A 17,329-nucleotide genomic window follows, 5' to 3' on the forward strand; every position below is an offset into this window, starting at 1 on the left:
AGCAACCTGCATTCTTAATAGCCTGCCCCAACACAGCTAAAATTAAGGTGCACAATGTTAAGATCAGAGGGCACAGATGCAGCATAGCCTTGAGCCCCGGTCCTTCTGAGTTTTGAATAAGGAGAAGAAGCAGAAGCAGAAGCAGAAGCAGAAGCAGAAGCAGAAGCAGAAGCAGAAGCAGAAGCAGAAGCAGAAGCAGAAGAAGAAGAAGAAGAAGAAGAAGAAGAAGAAGAAGAAGAAGAGTTTGGATTTGATATCCCGCTTTATCACTACCTGAAGGAGTCTCAAAGCAGCTAACATTCTCCTTTCCCTTCCTCCCCCACAACAAACACCTCTGTGAGGTGGGTGGGGCTGAGAGACTTCAGAGAAGTGTGACTAGCCCAAGGTCACCCAGCAGCTGCATGTGGAGGAGCGGAGATGCGAACCCAGTTCACCAGATTACAAGTCTACCACTCTGAACCACTATACCACACTGGCTCTCTTTTTAAAAAGCAGTCTTTTTAAGAACATAAGAAGGCTCCTGTTGGATCAGGCCAATGGCCCAACTAATCCAGCCTCCAGTTCTCACAGTGATAAAGCAGTATATAAATATATATTTTTAAATCACCAGTTAAAAAATAAAAACAAACCTGATATAATACTCAGTTCTCATCGCAGCAGATTCCTAAAATATCAGGCACAACTATGAACCACATACACACATACCAGTATTGAGGCCAGTTTATTAGATGTCTACGTAATCCTCTCCCGCTGTTCCAATATCAAACAGCTGTTTATGTGTTAAGCGAAAAGATAAATATAGATCACAGAGAAGCAGATTCCAGATTATAAATGTTGGGGTTAAAACTTTTTTAAAAAATAACCTCAAGGATCTTTATCTGCCTTGCCTACATATTGCTAAATTCTCTCCAGTTCTCTTAAGCAGTGATAAGTCCAATGCTATGGAGTTTATTTTATTTTGATAAGAGAGCACTGGAGGGTTATGGTTGTCTTGCAATATCTGCTTATATATTTACAAATATACGAGCAGAGTATAGTGGAAGCCAAAATATTCCTATGGCAAGGTAGTACAACCACTGTTCCTGCATCAAATTCCCAAATATTAATCTGCAGACCTCTCTCGCCCCATGCTGCTTCCAGTCCAGCTAAAATCCGTCTCTGCCAAATGCAATGCCAGGCAGAAAATTGTTATTCTATGCTTTCCGCTGTCGGAAGGGAGCGGAGAAAGATTTATAGCTATCAAGACACTTCATTGTTCTCTTTCTCTCTCCATTTATATCCTGACTTTCTCTAAGACGTTTCTATCCTGCCTTTCCAGAGAGCCTCAAAGTGTCTTGCAAGGCACAATTAAAACCAAACACCAAAAAACCCAAAACTATCAGTAAAAAATATGTTAAGGCAGCCACAAGAGAAAATTTGAAACATCCCCTAGCACCAAATAAGAAGGTCCCCACACTCACACATTCCCATCACCCCTTCCTATGATACAATATGCAATGGTGGGTGGTAACCAGAGGTGATGATGTGAGAACATTAATGGCCATTTTCAGATGATCCAGCCACCTTTCTGTACATTGAAATGTGCATAAGGTTTGTGTGAGGGGGTAGTGTCTGATTTTCACTCAATTGCTGAACATGTTAAAAAGGAGTCAGAATGTCTGAAGTTCACCTCAGCTGTGAGCCCTGGAAAACCTGCTCCCTGGCTTGCAGGCTTTCCCCCCCACCTGGCCTGGAAAGGTGGGGCCCTGACAGACTCCAGCTACAAAAGCTACAAAACCTTTTACTGATCTTTGTTTACCAATAAGTAGAAACATATGGTTATCTATCTATTCCAGGATATCCAGCAGTGATTTTGTAGCCTACCGGCAGTGAAACATTACATTTCCTGTAATGACAGGAAGACTAAAACTTTTCCGGGAAAAGGAAAAGTTGGAGAGAATGACTGCATGAGGTTCTGTACACTCATCTGTTTTTGTCTATGAAACCAATACATTGTTCATTTTTTCAAAAAAAAATAATGGGGGCTGGCCTACCACCCATGAAAATGATTTAAGTAGATCCTTAGCTAGCAAACTTATGTGAACATTTTTGTGCCTGGCAAAGAGAGAAAGTGCCCTTTTAACCACCCATAAGAAAATTTCATGAGCTATTTTACACAGCTAGCTCAATCTCTTCATTTACTGCTAATGATAATAGCTCTCTGTTGCATTAAACATTCGGGAATAGCAATGAAATGAAAAGTCTGGCTTCCTTGCTTCAACTTACTGGCTTTGTAAAATTTGATTTATGGGTTGTGGTAGCTTACTGCCTATATTTCCAAAAGCTCGCTTTAAAAATATATGCACTTTGTCTGTTGCTTGTGGAAGAAGGAGAGGAGGAAAGAAAGGATGTCATATGTTGTGTGGTTGTGGGGAAAAGCCTATGTGTGCAGGCTTACCACATGCTTTGGAACGCTATAGATTCAGGGTCTACAACAGGCACCCCAAACTGCGGCCCTCCAGATGTTTTGGCCTACAACTCCCATGATCCCTAGCTAACAGGACCAGTGGTCGGGGAAGATGGGAATTGTAGTCCAAAACATCTGGAGGGCCGAAGTTTGGGGGTGCCTGGTCTACAACATGTGGAAAGTATATGCCGATAGAAGTCTACTCATGTAATCTTTGCTCTGCAAACATCAATGCCTAATGCACATCCAATGCTTCTTCTACAAGTATCAGGGAGCTAAGTTTATTGACCATTATCCAGTCCATCACTGCATTCAGGCACTAGTCCAGGGCTTGCACAGTCTCTCCTGACTCAGATGCAGTGCTTTTTTTCTGGGGGGGATGCAGGGGTATGGATACCCCTAAACATTTTGTGAATCTAACGGGAGAAGAAACTTTTTTAAAAAATATTTTTTTCGTTTCTTCTGTAGCATGGTGAATCGTCAGTTCCGTTGAATAGCACGGTGAATCGTCAGTTCCGTTGCTACCCCTGATGGCGGCCTCACTTACTGTCATGGTGTTTCCTGAGTCTCAGACGGAAGCGAGCGGTGTGAAGTAGGAGTTGGAATCTAGAACGGTGATTGGTCAGTTTCGCTGTTACCACCTCCTTTCCCAGTGATTTTCTTGAGTCAAAATAAGAGTACCCCTAAACATTTTTTAAGGAAAAAAAAGCACTGCTCAGATGTAGTAGAGAAATAAGTGTTGGTCATAACGACCACTTCCTAACAGATTCATAACTGCATTGGGGACAAAATACTGCCCTGTGGCACCCATGGTTGGCACTGATAGGAGTTGGAGTCAAAACATCTGGAGGGCATTACATTGGCGAACCTTGACGTAGAAGAAAATAACCAATAATAGGACTAAGCACTTAGATAGGGCTTTTCAAATGTTCAGAGCATAAATATTTCACTACTCCTTGCAATGCAGCTCGGTACTATTATCACCACATTAAAGATGGGGGGGGGGAGGTTGAGAAATAAGTGGCTTGCCGCACACAATTCAGCAGAAATTGGAGCTGCTTACAACATGGATCCTCCATTTTCAACTCTACACTGAAGAACTCCATAGGGAAGTAGTTTGTGGTCATAGAATCATAGAAGTGTAGAGTTGGAAGTGATCCTGAGGGTCGTCTAGTCAGTCCAACCCCCTGCAATGCAGGAATCTCAACTAATGCATCCACGGCAGATGGCCACTCAACCTCTGCTTGAAAACCTCCCAGGAAGGAGAACCTACCACCTCCCAAAAGAGTCAATTTCACGGCCAAACAGCTCGTACCTTCAGAAAGCTTTTCCTGATGTTTAGCCAGTATCTCCATTTGGGTAACTTGAATTCATTGGTTCGGGTCCTACCCTCTGGAGCAGGAGAAAACATGCTTGCTCCATCTTCCATGTGACAGCCCATTAAATATTTGAAGATGGTGGGCAGTATCCACAAGATGCAAGTTACACCCCATGAGAATCAGCCCCTGTAAGGTCTGGTTTTCAAACAGCCATCATACTGCTGCATGGAAGCAGACTGCTTCCATACAGCAGTTTATTGTGGACTTGGGGCTGCAGGTTTCTCCCCGCCTCAATTTAATCTGAATTTATTTTTCCCATTGCTTTGTTTCTTTATCAGATTTTCTGTGGGAGTGGTAAATGGGGAAATCATATCTGGCGCCATTTTGATGATTTGTGAGCAGCATTACGTCCACAATAAAGTGCCATGTGGAAACAACTTCAGACAAAATATTTCTGGCTAAAACCAAAGGCAGGAAACTTAGCTTTGCCCTGTCCACAGACCAATCCCACCCCCTCCTCCTTCCTACAAAGTAGTTCCTGCAGGTTTTGGGCTTTCCTTGTCTGGAAACAACCAACACCATTGAATTGCTTTTACTTCGTGCTCCCACTAACCAAATAGAAAAGGGAAATGTATTTGTTTTAAACTCCTCACAGTTTGAGAGCACACCATTGAAAAGCAGGCATACAGAGATGCTCATGATCAGAAATGACTAAATATGGTTCTTGTATTTGCACACATGGGATAAACTTGTATCTGTAAACAGAGACCACCACAAATAAACTGGAGCTATTGATTGGAGGTGCCATTGAAATTGTGTTGGCAAACCCAATCTCTGGCCAGTAGAATCTTTTCTCTCCTATATATTAGCAAAGGCTGCTAACATTCTATCAGCATGAGGTCTAGAACCACTGAATCTTCATTGTGGCCTAGCACACATCTCGGTTATGCCCTCTACTCATATGATAGTGGCTAAATAAAAATAAAAGCTAAATAAGTTGATCCATGCTGTCCAATAACAAAGAAACCTGTTAACTCTTAGCTTGCTTAGCCTTTGGTTTTCGCAAAGTTCATAACCCAGTATTTTCTCATTATTAGGACCTGATGTAAGAACAGTTGAGCTGGACTACAGTAGATTGACCTCTGATCACTGAATTAGATTAAGATTTCCCTAAATTTGGATTATCTCAAATTGTTCACCTAGAGAGAGCTAAGAGTTTTTCGAAACCAGGCTAATTTGTAATTTACAGGAAATACGAGATGATGATGGTATTATTATTATTATTATTTTTAAAAAATATAGCCTATGTTTGGGGCTGAGGGAAGTAGGAATTTACTTCCATAAAAGAAAAATGTCAGACAAATGCATACAGAGTTGTAGCTGGTTTTAAATCAATATCACTATGTCTCAGATCGATGGCTTAGCAAGCAAATTATTTTTTCAGAGCTATCGACTTTCTAGGAGGGCAATGCTGTGTGCACTTAGATCATATAAGCTTCTGCCTTGGCTATGATAATAATCAAGACAGATTTGTAGGTCACCTTGAAAGTGAGAAGACGTTGAAATGTTTCATCAAAAACAGAAGTAGAATATTAAAGATAGATGGGGCAGATAATTATTTATTTTTTGTTTAAGGTGTTCTGATTTATTACTTTATTTTTATATCACTATTACTATTATTATTACTGTTAAAGTTACCTTGCTTTTTTGTAGAGGAGTCTTAAATAAATAAGCATGCCATTTTTCCTGAGGGCACTATATTGACTGTTTAGTTTAAAAGGCTTTTTCCACTCAGTCATTTTTCATACTCGGCAAGCAAACACATTTCCCCTGTTGTGAACCTTAATTCACAGCTGTCCCCACATCACTCATGACCTATGGAAAGGCACTCCTTGCACTGGTAGGAAGCTTTACCCATAATTCTCATCCTATTTCCAGATAGGATTTGAGCTTTCATGTGTACAGCATACCGACTAACTCAGGCATCCCCAGATTCGGCCCTCCAGATGTTTTGGACTACAATTCCCATCTTCTCCAACCACTGGTCCTGTTAGCTAGGGATCATGGGAGTTGTAGGCCAAAACATCTGGAGGGCCGCAGTTTGGGGATGCCTGGACTAACTCATCACAAAAATATTGCTACCAAGTCATACGGTAGCTACACTAAAATGCAGAATATCTGATCTCCTCCCAGCACCCAGCACCACAAACACCCTTGCTCAAGGGGAAGCAATCACTTGTTCACCAGGCTAGATAGATAGATATGGTTACACTTCCTCTGAAGGAAAAATTTCGTAGCTTGGGGGTACTCCTGGATCCTTTGCTGTTGCTCGAGGCTCAGGTGGCCTCAGTGGCCCGGAGTGCCTTCCATCAGCTTCGGCTGGTGGTCCAGCTATGCCCCTATCTGGACAGGAATAGCCTAACTACTGTTGACTATGCTCTGGTAACCTCAAGGTTAGATTACAGCAATGCATTATACATAGGGCTGCCTCTGAAGACGGTTAGGAAACTATAGCTAGTGCAGCTAGTGGGCCTTTCAGTGATTTAATCTTGGGGGGCATCGTGTGCTATTTTTGTTGAATCTATTTATTTTTGATGTTATGTCATTCTGTGTTATTTAATATCTGCATTCTTCTTATTGGAGGAGAACTACATGCTATGGGACAACATGCAAATGCCACAAATAAATAAACAAATTCCTGAAAGCCATTTCATTTCTGATACCATATTAGTCTACAGTGTACAGTATCATGTTTATCTGAAAATGTAAAGACCAGTGTGACATGGGACAAAACAATCTAATCTCCCTTGATGCAAACTCCAGCAGGAAACCCAGCACAGTCCCTTTGGTATGTTTTTAAGCCACAGAGACAGATAGAGAACTGTGGTGACATGGGCCGTGAAACAAAATTGCCTAACTTTTTCCTCTGCTAAAGAGATGTTAAAAATAAATGAGTATCCATTTACCCTGATTTTCCACACATGCAATTGATAACATCTCCCAAAACATGCAATTAGCCAATCTATGAGTCATTCTTTCTAATTTAGCATTCATATTGGAAGGGCAGTGGTTATCAACATGATTTAAACTACCCTGTTACCATATTGATGGCTGCTAGCCATCACGGCTGGCTAAGCTGTGCCTTCACAGTTAGAGGCAGTAATGCTTCTGAATACCAGTTGCAGGAAACCACAGGGAGGGAGTGTGCTCCTGTGTTCGAATCCTGCTTGCAGGTCTCCTTTAGGCTGGACTAGATGGACCATTGGCATGATCTCTAGCAGGCTCATCTTATAGAGGCTCAGTGGTAGTTTGGATCCATAGATTTACAGACAGGACTTGGAAGACTTGCAATTTATTAGGATTCCTTTATGTGCTACATTTTGTGGATCCAGATCTGCAGCAGCATATAAATGTAAGAATGGATCTACAGTACTTTCTCAATATTCCTTCAACTTCAAACTGGATACACATTTATGTTATCTTCTGTTTATGAGGCCCTGCTGCTTTTGTGCTTTTACTTTTAAATTTGTATTATTATTATTATTATTGATTTAAAATGTGTTTGTGGTGTTATTAATGTTAAGTGTAGGCTGCTTCAAGATAATTGTGCTGAAATTTCCCAAAATGAATAAATACATACATTTTCTTTTCTCTATCTTCATATTCCTCTCTCTCCCCCTTTTTTTCTCTCCAAACGATGTGTTTGGTATTGTCATTCAACTCATGGAACCCCTTAGGTAAGATCATCTCTGTTGGCAGAAGAACATATTCTATTTAAAAGGTGGTTTAAAACGAACAGGCATGGGCTGCATGGATCAAGCTAGCATTTATTTAGTTGCCATATTTTCTTTATTGCACATCATGGACATGATCACATTTCTCTTCAACCTATTAGACATTGATTTCTGCCAGAGACAAAAACAGTATTTTATTTATATACCTTGATTTATAGCTATTCTATTATGAACGCTTGAAGAAGTAATAATAACTACAGAAACAGAACTGGGGGAAAGCTCAACTGAACAGAATAAAATGCAATAAAACTGAAACCAAACAGTAAATCAAACAGATTAAAGCACAATAACGTGGTAGTTAAAGAAATCACCCCTTCTTCTGACTAACCCCTAAATGCCTGTAGACTAGAGTCAATTGGCACATAAACTGCTAATTGAAGTCCCAACAATCTTTTGCTAGACTATGCATTTTGAAGTAGGAGATATATTGCCAGTGTAGTATTCCTTTATGGGGTTGTTGTTTTTTAATTAAAAAACCAAGTTGATGGATACAAGAAGCAGCTGGAAATAAACACAAGAGGTTTGCTTATGTTTGAAATTGTGCCTGTCAATGGGTGTTCATATATAATGAATAAAATTTTACCCAGAATGTTTGCATTTGGCATCTTACAGATACAGTCCTGCAGATTAAATTACAGCACCAGCCTAGTTTTTAATGTAGGGTAGCCAGCTCCAGATACTTAGAATAAGTTGAACTGTATAGCTGCAACGACCAGAGAAATACAGGGAACACATCTAGGAGCTGTTCTGCACAGGGCCGCCTCTAGGGGTAGGCTGGGTGGCGCGGGGCACCAGGTCGGCTGGGGGGCGCTGCACGACGAAGCCGCGCAGAAACCGTGATGTGCCCGCCCACCAGCCGTGGGAAGAAACGGGGTGGGGCGGGGGCGCCGGAGCGATCCGTGCACCACGGCGCCAGGGCCCCCGACCCGCTTAAGCCAGCCCTGGTTCTGCATGTCCCTTGATAACACAACATTACCCCCACATCTGTTTTATGCACCGAAGCCTCTGTGGAACCATGCCACTTACATAACAAGACCAGGTGTCCTGCTAATTCGTTTATCATGGCCCTCTCATCTTCAACCAATAAACTCAGTGTCGTTTCCTTGCATCACTGTTTCCAGAAGAAATAAGGGAGGCACATCCACTCTGCTTCCTTCTCCCCCCCCCCCCAAATATTCCCAGGGCATCATTTCAGAGCTGCAATGGCCCAGTCAGCAACTTCCTGCCTGCCAGCCCTTGCATTATCTCACTGCCTTTTCCTCCCTACTAACACCACAGACACCTTCCCCCACCCTCATAAATCTCATGTGGAACAAATAAGTGAAGAGGAGTAGCTAGCAAAAATGGAGGGGGGGGGCAGCTCAAGTGAATCATTGACTCAGACTTACTCTCACACATAAGCAGTGCACAGTTATTGCAGCCAAGCAAAGCACCAACTTTCACACATTCTCAGCTGCTTTAGTCCTATCAGCAAGGAGTGGGGAAGAGGGCAAGCTCATCGCTAAATAACCAACTGGCTGGCACAGATCTGGGGATGAAGGCACTCATCTCAGCAGGCCTCCGGCCTCCAGGACAAATCTTTCTAATTACTGCAAGCATAGCTATTATTTTTCTATACCCATACATGTTTCCTCTGAAACAGTTTCTACACTGCACTTAAAAAAAAAACAACTTCTCAAAAGGTTGTTTATAAAACTTGAATGGAAAGATTAAGACTTCTGAAAAAAGTCCAGTGGAAATAAGCCGTCTCATCTTGAATGACAGGAGGATTGTTTTAATTTGGGTTACTCAATATAGCCAGATGAGATGCATCATTGCAACAGCCGCAGCAACAGCAGCAGCTAGGGATTCAAAGTAGGGGGAAGAAATGGGGCTAAAGCTGTTTATCTTTGAAATTGCAACAACCAAATGTCAATGTTTGATCCCGACTTAGGGAAAATTCTCAGAGGCTGAAACAGAAAGCGGAGAGGGAAGCAATTGCTTCCCTCAGCCATGGCTAACCTTCCAGTACTATGCTGGTAATAAAAATGTGTGAGAACGACATGCTTCTATTTACATATTTTGCCTGGCACACATTTGTGTATTGGGTGGCATTCAGAAAAAATGTGTTGAGTAATTTAGAACTCAAATTTCAACCTTTTTGTCTGTTACTGGCTGGAAATGACCATTCCCATCGTAGGACAACCATCAAAAGGCAACCAAGTCAACGAAAAATGCCACTAGTTTTAGAATTCTGTTTCTAGAAAGCTGCTCTGACAAGCCCAAGATACATACCAGAATCGAGAGACTGGGCAACAGCAGCAGCTATACTCTCCCATCATTGCCCTTTGTAAATGGTCGGAGCAGCCATAATAGCTTTGGCCTAGGTGGCATAAAACCAGAATTCAGGCCAGGTGTCAGCATCCAGCGAAATGGGGCACAATGCTTAGCTGACACCTCCTCCCCCCCGGCCTTATTTGTCCTGGCACTCAGCAGAAAAGCACTGGGTGCAGAGAAGCAGCATACTCGATAACAGAGGTAGAAGGTAGATCAGGATGCAGGGATAGATCTCTGGGTGAATTGCAGTACACCAGAAAGGTGTGAAACAAGCAGTGATTTTATGAGCAGCAGGCCTTGTGAGCTGAGTTGTGGTACATACACAGCCGGCCCAGCCGTGAGACCAAGCGAGGCAGCTGCGTTGGGCAGCATGAGTATTTTCAGTTTAAGTACTCCGCGGACCTGTCTGGAATGGATTAATCCACTTTCCATTACTTTCAATGGGAAAGTTCGTTTCAGGTTAAGTACGCTTCAGGTTAAGTACGGACTTCCGGAACCAATTACACTCATACCTCGGGTTAAGTACGCTTCAGGTTGAGTACTCTGCGGACCTGTCTGGAACGGATTAATCCACTTTCCATTACTTTCGATGGGAAAGTTTGCTTCAGGTTAAGTACGCTTCAGGTTAAGTACAGACTTCCGGAACCAATTGTGTTTGTAAACCGAGGTACCACTGTAAGTTTGTTTCACAAAGAGCAGTTACAAAGCCTAATATTCTCTCCTTGCCTCTCTGTCCAACTCCCTCTGTCTCTACTTCCTGTTCCTCCTTCAGGTGCATCTCCCTGCTATTGCTGGTTGTAATTCTGAACTCCATACACCCTGCTGCAGCCAGGCACTCCAAGACTGATGTATTGTCGGCCAGGAGCTGTTGAAACTGTCTGCAGGGCCAGGAGCCTTGGCAGAACGTACACTCAGCCATTTGGAACACACAATACCTTGGAGGAGCTAAATATGCCGTGGGTTTCCCAGGCTATGTTGATGTTTGCAGGAGGACACCAGTAGACCCATCTGCTGTGGACTAAGAGCTAAGAAAGCAGCAACAGCAACACTGAAATTCTTGGGATGTTGGATGGAATGTTAATGTAAAAAATTACACTTGATGGTGTTAAAAATTTAGGAAGGGCATAACATAGATATACAATTTCCTATATGAGTTTGTGTGTGGTGGGGAACCTTCTCCACGTAAACAGAGGACAACCAAACTTTCTTGAAGCCTTTTCCTTCTATAGCAGCTCTGAGTCTGCTGATTTGTATTCTCTCCATGGAAGCAAGGTTCATTAGCATTCCTGCAAGGATCACCCACTAACCCATTTGGCTGCATTCCTAAACACACTTGCCTATAAGCAAGAGGATCTGAAACAAGTGAGACATACAGATGAGTAACCACGTTGAGGATTGAAGGCCTTCTAAGTCGAGTGAAATAAACTATTGAAATAGGGTGCTTTTGAAAAGGAGGGGGTACCTGGGGTACCCTTCCCCCCTTGCACCAATGACCTTGTCGCTGATTTACAGAGCCCTACAGAGTAAAATCCATCAGAAATTTTGACGTGTCAGAGGGAAATGACACAGTGACAGCAATGCACTTTATTCCCCACCCAACCCCCGTGATCGAATTATAGAGGAGGAAAGAGAATACAAAGTGAGCTGTAAACAGCGGGTACAAAAGCTTCTCTGTGCTGTGTGCTGACCTACTCAGACTCGCAGCTTTATCAATAAATTGCATTATCTATGCTCGAGTTAGTCCCACCACGAAGGATATCTCTCAAGGTTATCAAGACCATGCTTAACTGTGAAGATTTCTGAAGATTAAGGCTGTCAGGTGCACCTTAGTTTAAAGGGCTCATCTCCCCCACCTCACCATTGCCTGAAGTACCAATTTCCAAGCATCTTCTTTCTAAAACTGCCTTAAGATTCTATAAGAAAGACACCACCGCCCTGATCCAGCATTCAGTTTGGATACAAGGGCTTCAATGAGGACACAGAGCTGGCTAATAGGAGTGAGCATTGGCATTGTGTGTGCATCAAATGGCAAGGTGAATCAGGGTGATTTAGGGAGCTGCCTTCCAAAGTGTGATATCTACAACAAAGCCTCACCCCCATTGGATTTGGTGCCCCACAAAGCCCCGTGTCACTCTATTGCTCTATTTCAATGTTTTTCTGTATCAATACAGCTCTATATTTCCTATATATCTGTATGCTGCTCTTTGCAGGAAACTTGGGATTCATACCGTATGCCTGTGCAACATGCACAACAAATACTGGATACAACAAGCATTTGGGGGTGACTCATACACTGGTCTTACATTTTTCCTCAAGGGGTTGACTCATATGCCAGAAGAACACTAGTTTCCATATGTTATCTACTGCTATATTAAAGTTATCAGTGGAGGGACTCCTGGCAGTGAAGTGGTTAGGGATGGGTGAACCTGTCCATTTGTTTTATCGTTATCCCAATCTTAAGTTCAATGATCCACATTTCCACATGAGTTAGCAAAAATAGAAAATTAAGTTGTCCATATGGTGCTGATAACACCAAGGTCATAGGTTCAATCCCCATATGGGAAATCTGCATATTCCTGCATTGCAGGGGGTTGGACTAGATCAGGCTTCCTCAAACTTGGACCTCCAGATGTTTTGAGACTACAATTCCCATCATCCCTGACCACCGGTCAGGGCCGGCTCTAAGGGAAGGCTGGGTGGCGCGGGGCGCCAGGGTGCTGGGCTGCGCCCGCCCACCAGCCACAGCAAGAAACGGGGCGGGGGGGCGGAGCGATATCCGCATCACGGCACCAGGGCGCCCGACAACCTTAAGACAGCCCTGCCACTGGTCCTTCTAGCTAGGGATCATGGGAGTTGTAGGCCAAAAACATCTGGAGGGCCAAGTTTGAAGAAGCCTGGACTAGATTATCTTCAGCATACCTCCCAACTCTGCAATTCTATGATTAGATGAAAATTCCTCAACATCTCTGTTTGAATTCTGCTAATATTTGTATGTAATTTTGAACAAGATATACATTTTTGCAAAGAAATTTCCCCATTTTTTGCATATTATTTTCACTAATACAGTCGTACCTTGGTTGACAAATGCCTTGTGAGTCAAATGTTTTGGCTCCCAAACACCACAAACCCAGAAGCGAGTGTTCCGGATTGTGAACGTTGTTTGGAACCCAAACATCCAACGCATCTTACGTGGCTTCCGATTGGCTGCAGGAGCTTCCTACAGCCAATTGTAAGCCGAAGTCAAACGGACTTCCGGAACAGATTCCATTTGATTTCCGAGGTACCACTGTACATGCATTTATATGCACACTTTAGTACCGGTATATGCACGTTTGTATGCGTTACTTGCCTGGAGAACAACATTGCAGAATTTGGAGAAGTGTAAATTTCAAAGATGGCTGTATTTTTACTTATTACCAAAAGTGCAAATTTGGTAGGTTCACCTTTAAACATGAATTGACTTTCTCCCCATCCCTAGAAATGGGTGGCTACCAGTGATGTCACCCCAGCTGTGAAATGTCCCGCCAGGCACATTCTCCATTGTCCTTTGGGAACCAGGCAAAACCATTATTATTATTATTATTATTATTATTGTTATTATTATTATTATTATTATTATTATTATTATTATTATTATTATTATTATTCCTGCTGGCTGTTTTGTACAACTATTAGGGGGGGGGCTTTCTTCTTTAATTTTTCTGTATTTACAACTTAATTGTTCCATGCTTTTTGTAAACAGCTCTGGGAGTATGACTGAAGGGCGGCATAAAAAATAAATAAAGACTAGGAGATATATTTTTTGCAGGCAAGAAAGAAAATGGGAAGAAGGAATTGCTATAATTATCTCCGTAACAGAATGGGACAGGAAGCCTCTTTGAAAGCACGAAGTTTGAAAGCACGAAGTGCAAGTAGATAAATAGGTAACACTCTGATGGAAAGGTAAATGGTGTTTTTGTGCGCTGCTCTGGTTTGCCAGAAGCAGCTTAGTCATGCTGGCCACATGACCCGGAAGCTGTACGCCGGCTCCCTTGGCCAGTAAAGCGAGATGAGCGTCGCAACCCCAGAGTCGTCCACAACTGGACCTAACGGTCAGGGGTCCCTTTACCTTTACCTTTAACTAATGTTCATACAGTAGCTTCTTTCAGGAGTTGCCTTCACCGTGCATACAGTCAATGCATGTGGAGTGGGGCGGCACTACATCCCACTAGCACATTAGTCATAAGGTCTTCTCGCCGCAGGACTGCTGGGCATTTAGAACTGTACAGCATCACCAATAGCATTCACCAATAGCTCCCATTGGTACTAGCCAGTACAGCCATGCTGGCTGGGGCTGGTGGGTGTTGTAGACCCAAAAATATGGTGCGTGGCATGTTAGCAAAGGGTGCTGTACATACATGGGATTCCACGCAATGTGAGATGTCCAGTTGCCCAGGATGCCAAATCATGTGGAGTGCCCTTGCATGAAGAGTTCCACATGTGTCGGAAGCCTCTGCAGACTTCCCAGCTAGTGTGCTAAGCGCCGGGGCCACTGCCACAGTCCCACTCCTCCTTTCCTGTGCACTTGGAGGCAGCACCCGAAAAGAGCTGAGGTCCTTATGAATGTAATGTTTTCAAGGACCAGGACTTTCAAAATTAACTTGCTAAAGAGTAAACTATGTCCGCAGAGGAAGATTTAGGGCAGCACGACTGGCTCCACCGCACTGGGTGCTGAGCCTAGGGGGCGCTGCAAGGTGCCACAACTATGACTGTTGCGAATTGAGCAGATTGAAAGGGGGGGGCAAATTTTGGGCTCACACAGGGTGCTGCTGAAATTTGAAAGACCCAAATCTGCCCCAGACATCCTCCTCATTTAGCTACCCATTTCTTAACATGCTGAATTACTTCATGGGGGGTCCCGAGAAAGATCATGATAATTTACTAAGAAGGATAATTTAATATAATTGTTTCAGAAAGGTCAATTCTTCGCCTAAAAAAAGAGAGAGAGAGAAAGAGAGGAATGGATGGAATGTAGAATTACAGCATTAAATGCTCACATTTCAGATTTCATTAATGCAATTTCTGTATAAGCATAAGGCAGCCCAAAAGAACTGCTGTGTTACAGTGCCTCAGCATTCAGCACACTTGCAGGAAATTACTCACACTGGACAAGCTTTTATCTGCTCCTCAGCTTGCCTTCATTACTGGAATGCCATTAGTCATGCTGGAACCTTCCAAGGGTGAAGAGCCAGCCACACTGCCTTGGCACAGAGACGGCTTGCTACATTTTCTCCTTAGGAAAAGCCTTCACAGTGCAGTGATTTAACTGACTTGAAAGGCTTTTCAGACATTCAAACAGAGTGTAGAATCTTCTAAATAAATAACGCAAAGGGTAGTGGGGAATAGAGTTAGAAAGAATTGCATTTTTGTGTGTATAGGGTGAGAGGATAGAATCATAACAGTCACCTACATCCTCAATCTATGTGCATTTGTTTGAGCAGCTGAAGAAAGAGAGAAAGTGTGTAACTTTAAGGAACATGTAAAATGAGTGAAATGCAAGTGTGTGCTTCTAAACACATATTCTATATGTGAACATTTTATACTGTATTCTTAAATCTTTAAAGATTGGCAAACCGGAAAATAAAGACTTGTGTTTATGTAATGCTTGAAAATACATCATCAACAACAAGCAAGATAGCAAGCAGGCCATTAGCTGTGGTTTTAATCATGTCCCAACCACCAGAATCTTTATCTATTATTTCAAATTGTATGCCGTTTTTCCACATAAATGTACTCAAAACAGCAGTGAATGTGACCACAAGAAATGCAAATCAATACATCATTGCAGTAACACTCTAAATGCTAGTTCATTTCAGAACATAGCAATCCAAATAAATAATTCATTACGATAATATGGATATTATAACATTTTTAATTCATTTTCACTGGCCATTAAAACATATCAATTGATTTTTATTTGGTTACAATATATAAATCAGGGGCATATTTGATCAACATTTCCAATGTAATCAGTTATTAACAATATTAAGAATAATATAACAAGCAAACAATACATAGCCATGCCGTGCCAATTGGTATGAAATCTAAGAAACTGCACATTTTATTCATGGAAGCTAAAAATTCAAGTGCAGTTCTTAGTAGCTTGAGCACGAAGCTCAAGCTATGAAGCGCTCAAATTCAGCCACATAGGGAGCCACTCTTCTGTTGACAATAGATGACACCCATCACCTCCTTTAGTCTGACTTCTTATCCCAGAGCCCCATTAAAGCCATCAGATAACCACAAAAATTTAGAGTGTATCTATGAAACCAAACCACCTCTAACATGGAAGTGGTTCAGCCCAACCCCCTCCCTTCCCTGGCTTTCATCCTATAATTAATACAATGCTCATACCTTCCACTATCATACCATCACACTCTGCACATTGCATTCATTTAGAAGTGTACCATGGTTTTCAGTCTGTTCCCCTTTTGGTTTCCTTTTTGGAGAGCCATCAGTGCCCCTCCAATGACAGGCAGACTATGACAATATCATGGGCAAATACAATGGGTTGAACCCAGAATTCTGTGAACACTCATGGAACGCTTAGGTCCTGCCTTCAGGCTTCCTCTAGGCATCTGGTTGGCCACTCTTGAGATGCTGAACCAGGTGGGCCTTTGCACTGATCTAGCAGAGCTCTTGTGAGGTCCTTACATCTCCCTTCACCCTGCGCCACATGCCACAATTGATGCTGTAAGGTCAGGGAACCTTTCTGAAAGGTGTGGGAGATGCCACAGGGAGGTTACGGAAAGAAAGAGGAATTGGCTAGAATTGCCTTCTCCGTGCTTCATCTCTTAGAAGCTTTTGCTGGATCCAACCCCCTGCTGTGAATGGGAGTACCATGAACCAAAATGCTCCTTCCATTCAGAAAAGGGCACCTTTGGATCCAGCCCAATGTTTTCATAGCATCCAAATCAGCTCATGGAGATACTGAATTACCCTGACAGCTGGAATTTACCGCATCTGAAGCTTCTGCCCTCTGCACACAGTAGTCATATTTTACACTTTGATGTTTATCAGCCTCTACATTTTATTTCACAGAATGGATCTGTCTAGATAGCTACAACTCTCTCCATTCTGTCAATAAATCTGCTGAGTCATTTTGCCTGCTAGAAAGAAGCAAACATCTGTGAAAATTCATAGTTGACTGACTCCCATTAAAATAAATGGAAGCCATGCAACCAAACCATTACAGATGCCTCAGTGGGTGGGTGGGGGAGGAGGATCAAGCCGGTAAATATTTAGTTCTAAGCCCACTACATATCCAGAGAGCCACATGCAGAGTATGTGCACATGTTTAACATTGCTCCAAAGCCTCTTTTGTAAAGTGCTCCCCAAGAATCCCCAAATGGTTGTTTTTAAGAGTGGGTTTTTATAAAGCTGTTGGATATTCTCTGAGCTCGCCTACAGAAAAG

The 17,329-nt window shown here is 42.6% G+C and overlaps 1 long non-coding RNA gene across 1 annotated transcript in view; it reads right to left on the minus strand.

The window, feature by feature from the left end:
• The window catches only part of LOC118084646 (uncharacterized), a 251,499-nt gene that overhangs the window by 205,556 nt on the left and 28,614 nt on the right, over positions 1-17,329 (minus strand). The window contains exons 3-4 of the long non-coding RNA XR_004692539.3: positions 7,406-7,514; positions 2,994-3,129 (exon numbers count right to left, since the gene is read on the minus strand). This is a non-coding gene — a long non-coding RNA (uncharacterized LOC118084646). The remainder of the gene's footprint in view (positions 1-2,993; positions 3,130-7,405; positions 7,515-17,329) is intronic.

This window comes from Zootoca vivipara, chromosome 4 (genome assembly GCF_965207765.1).
Source record: "Zootoca vivipara chromosome 4, rZooViv2.hap1.1, whole genome shotgun sequence".
Classification (NCBI taxonomy): Eukaryota; Metazoa; Chordata; class Lepidosauria; order Squamata; family Lacertidae; genus Zootoca; species Zootoca vivipara.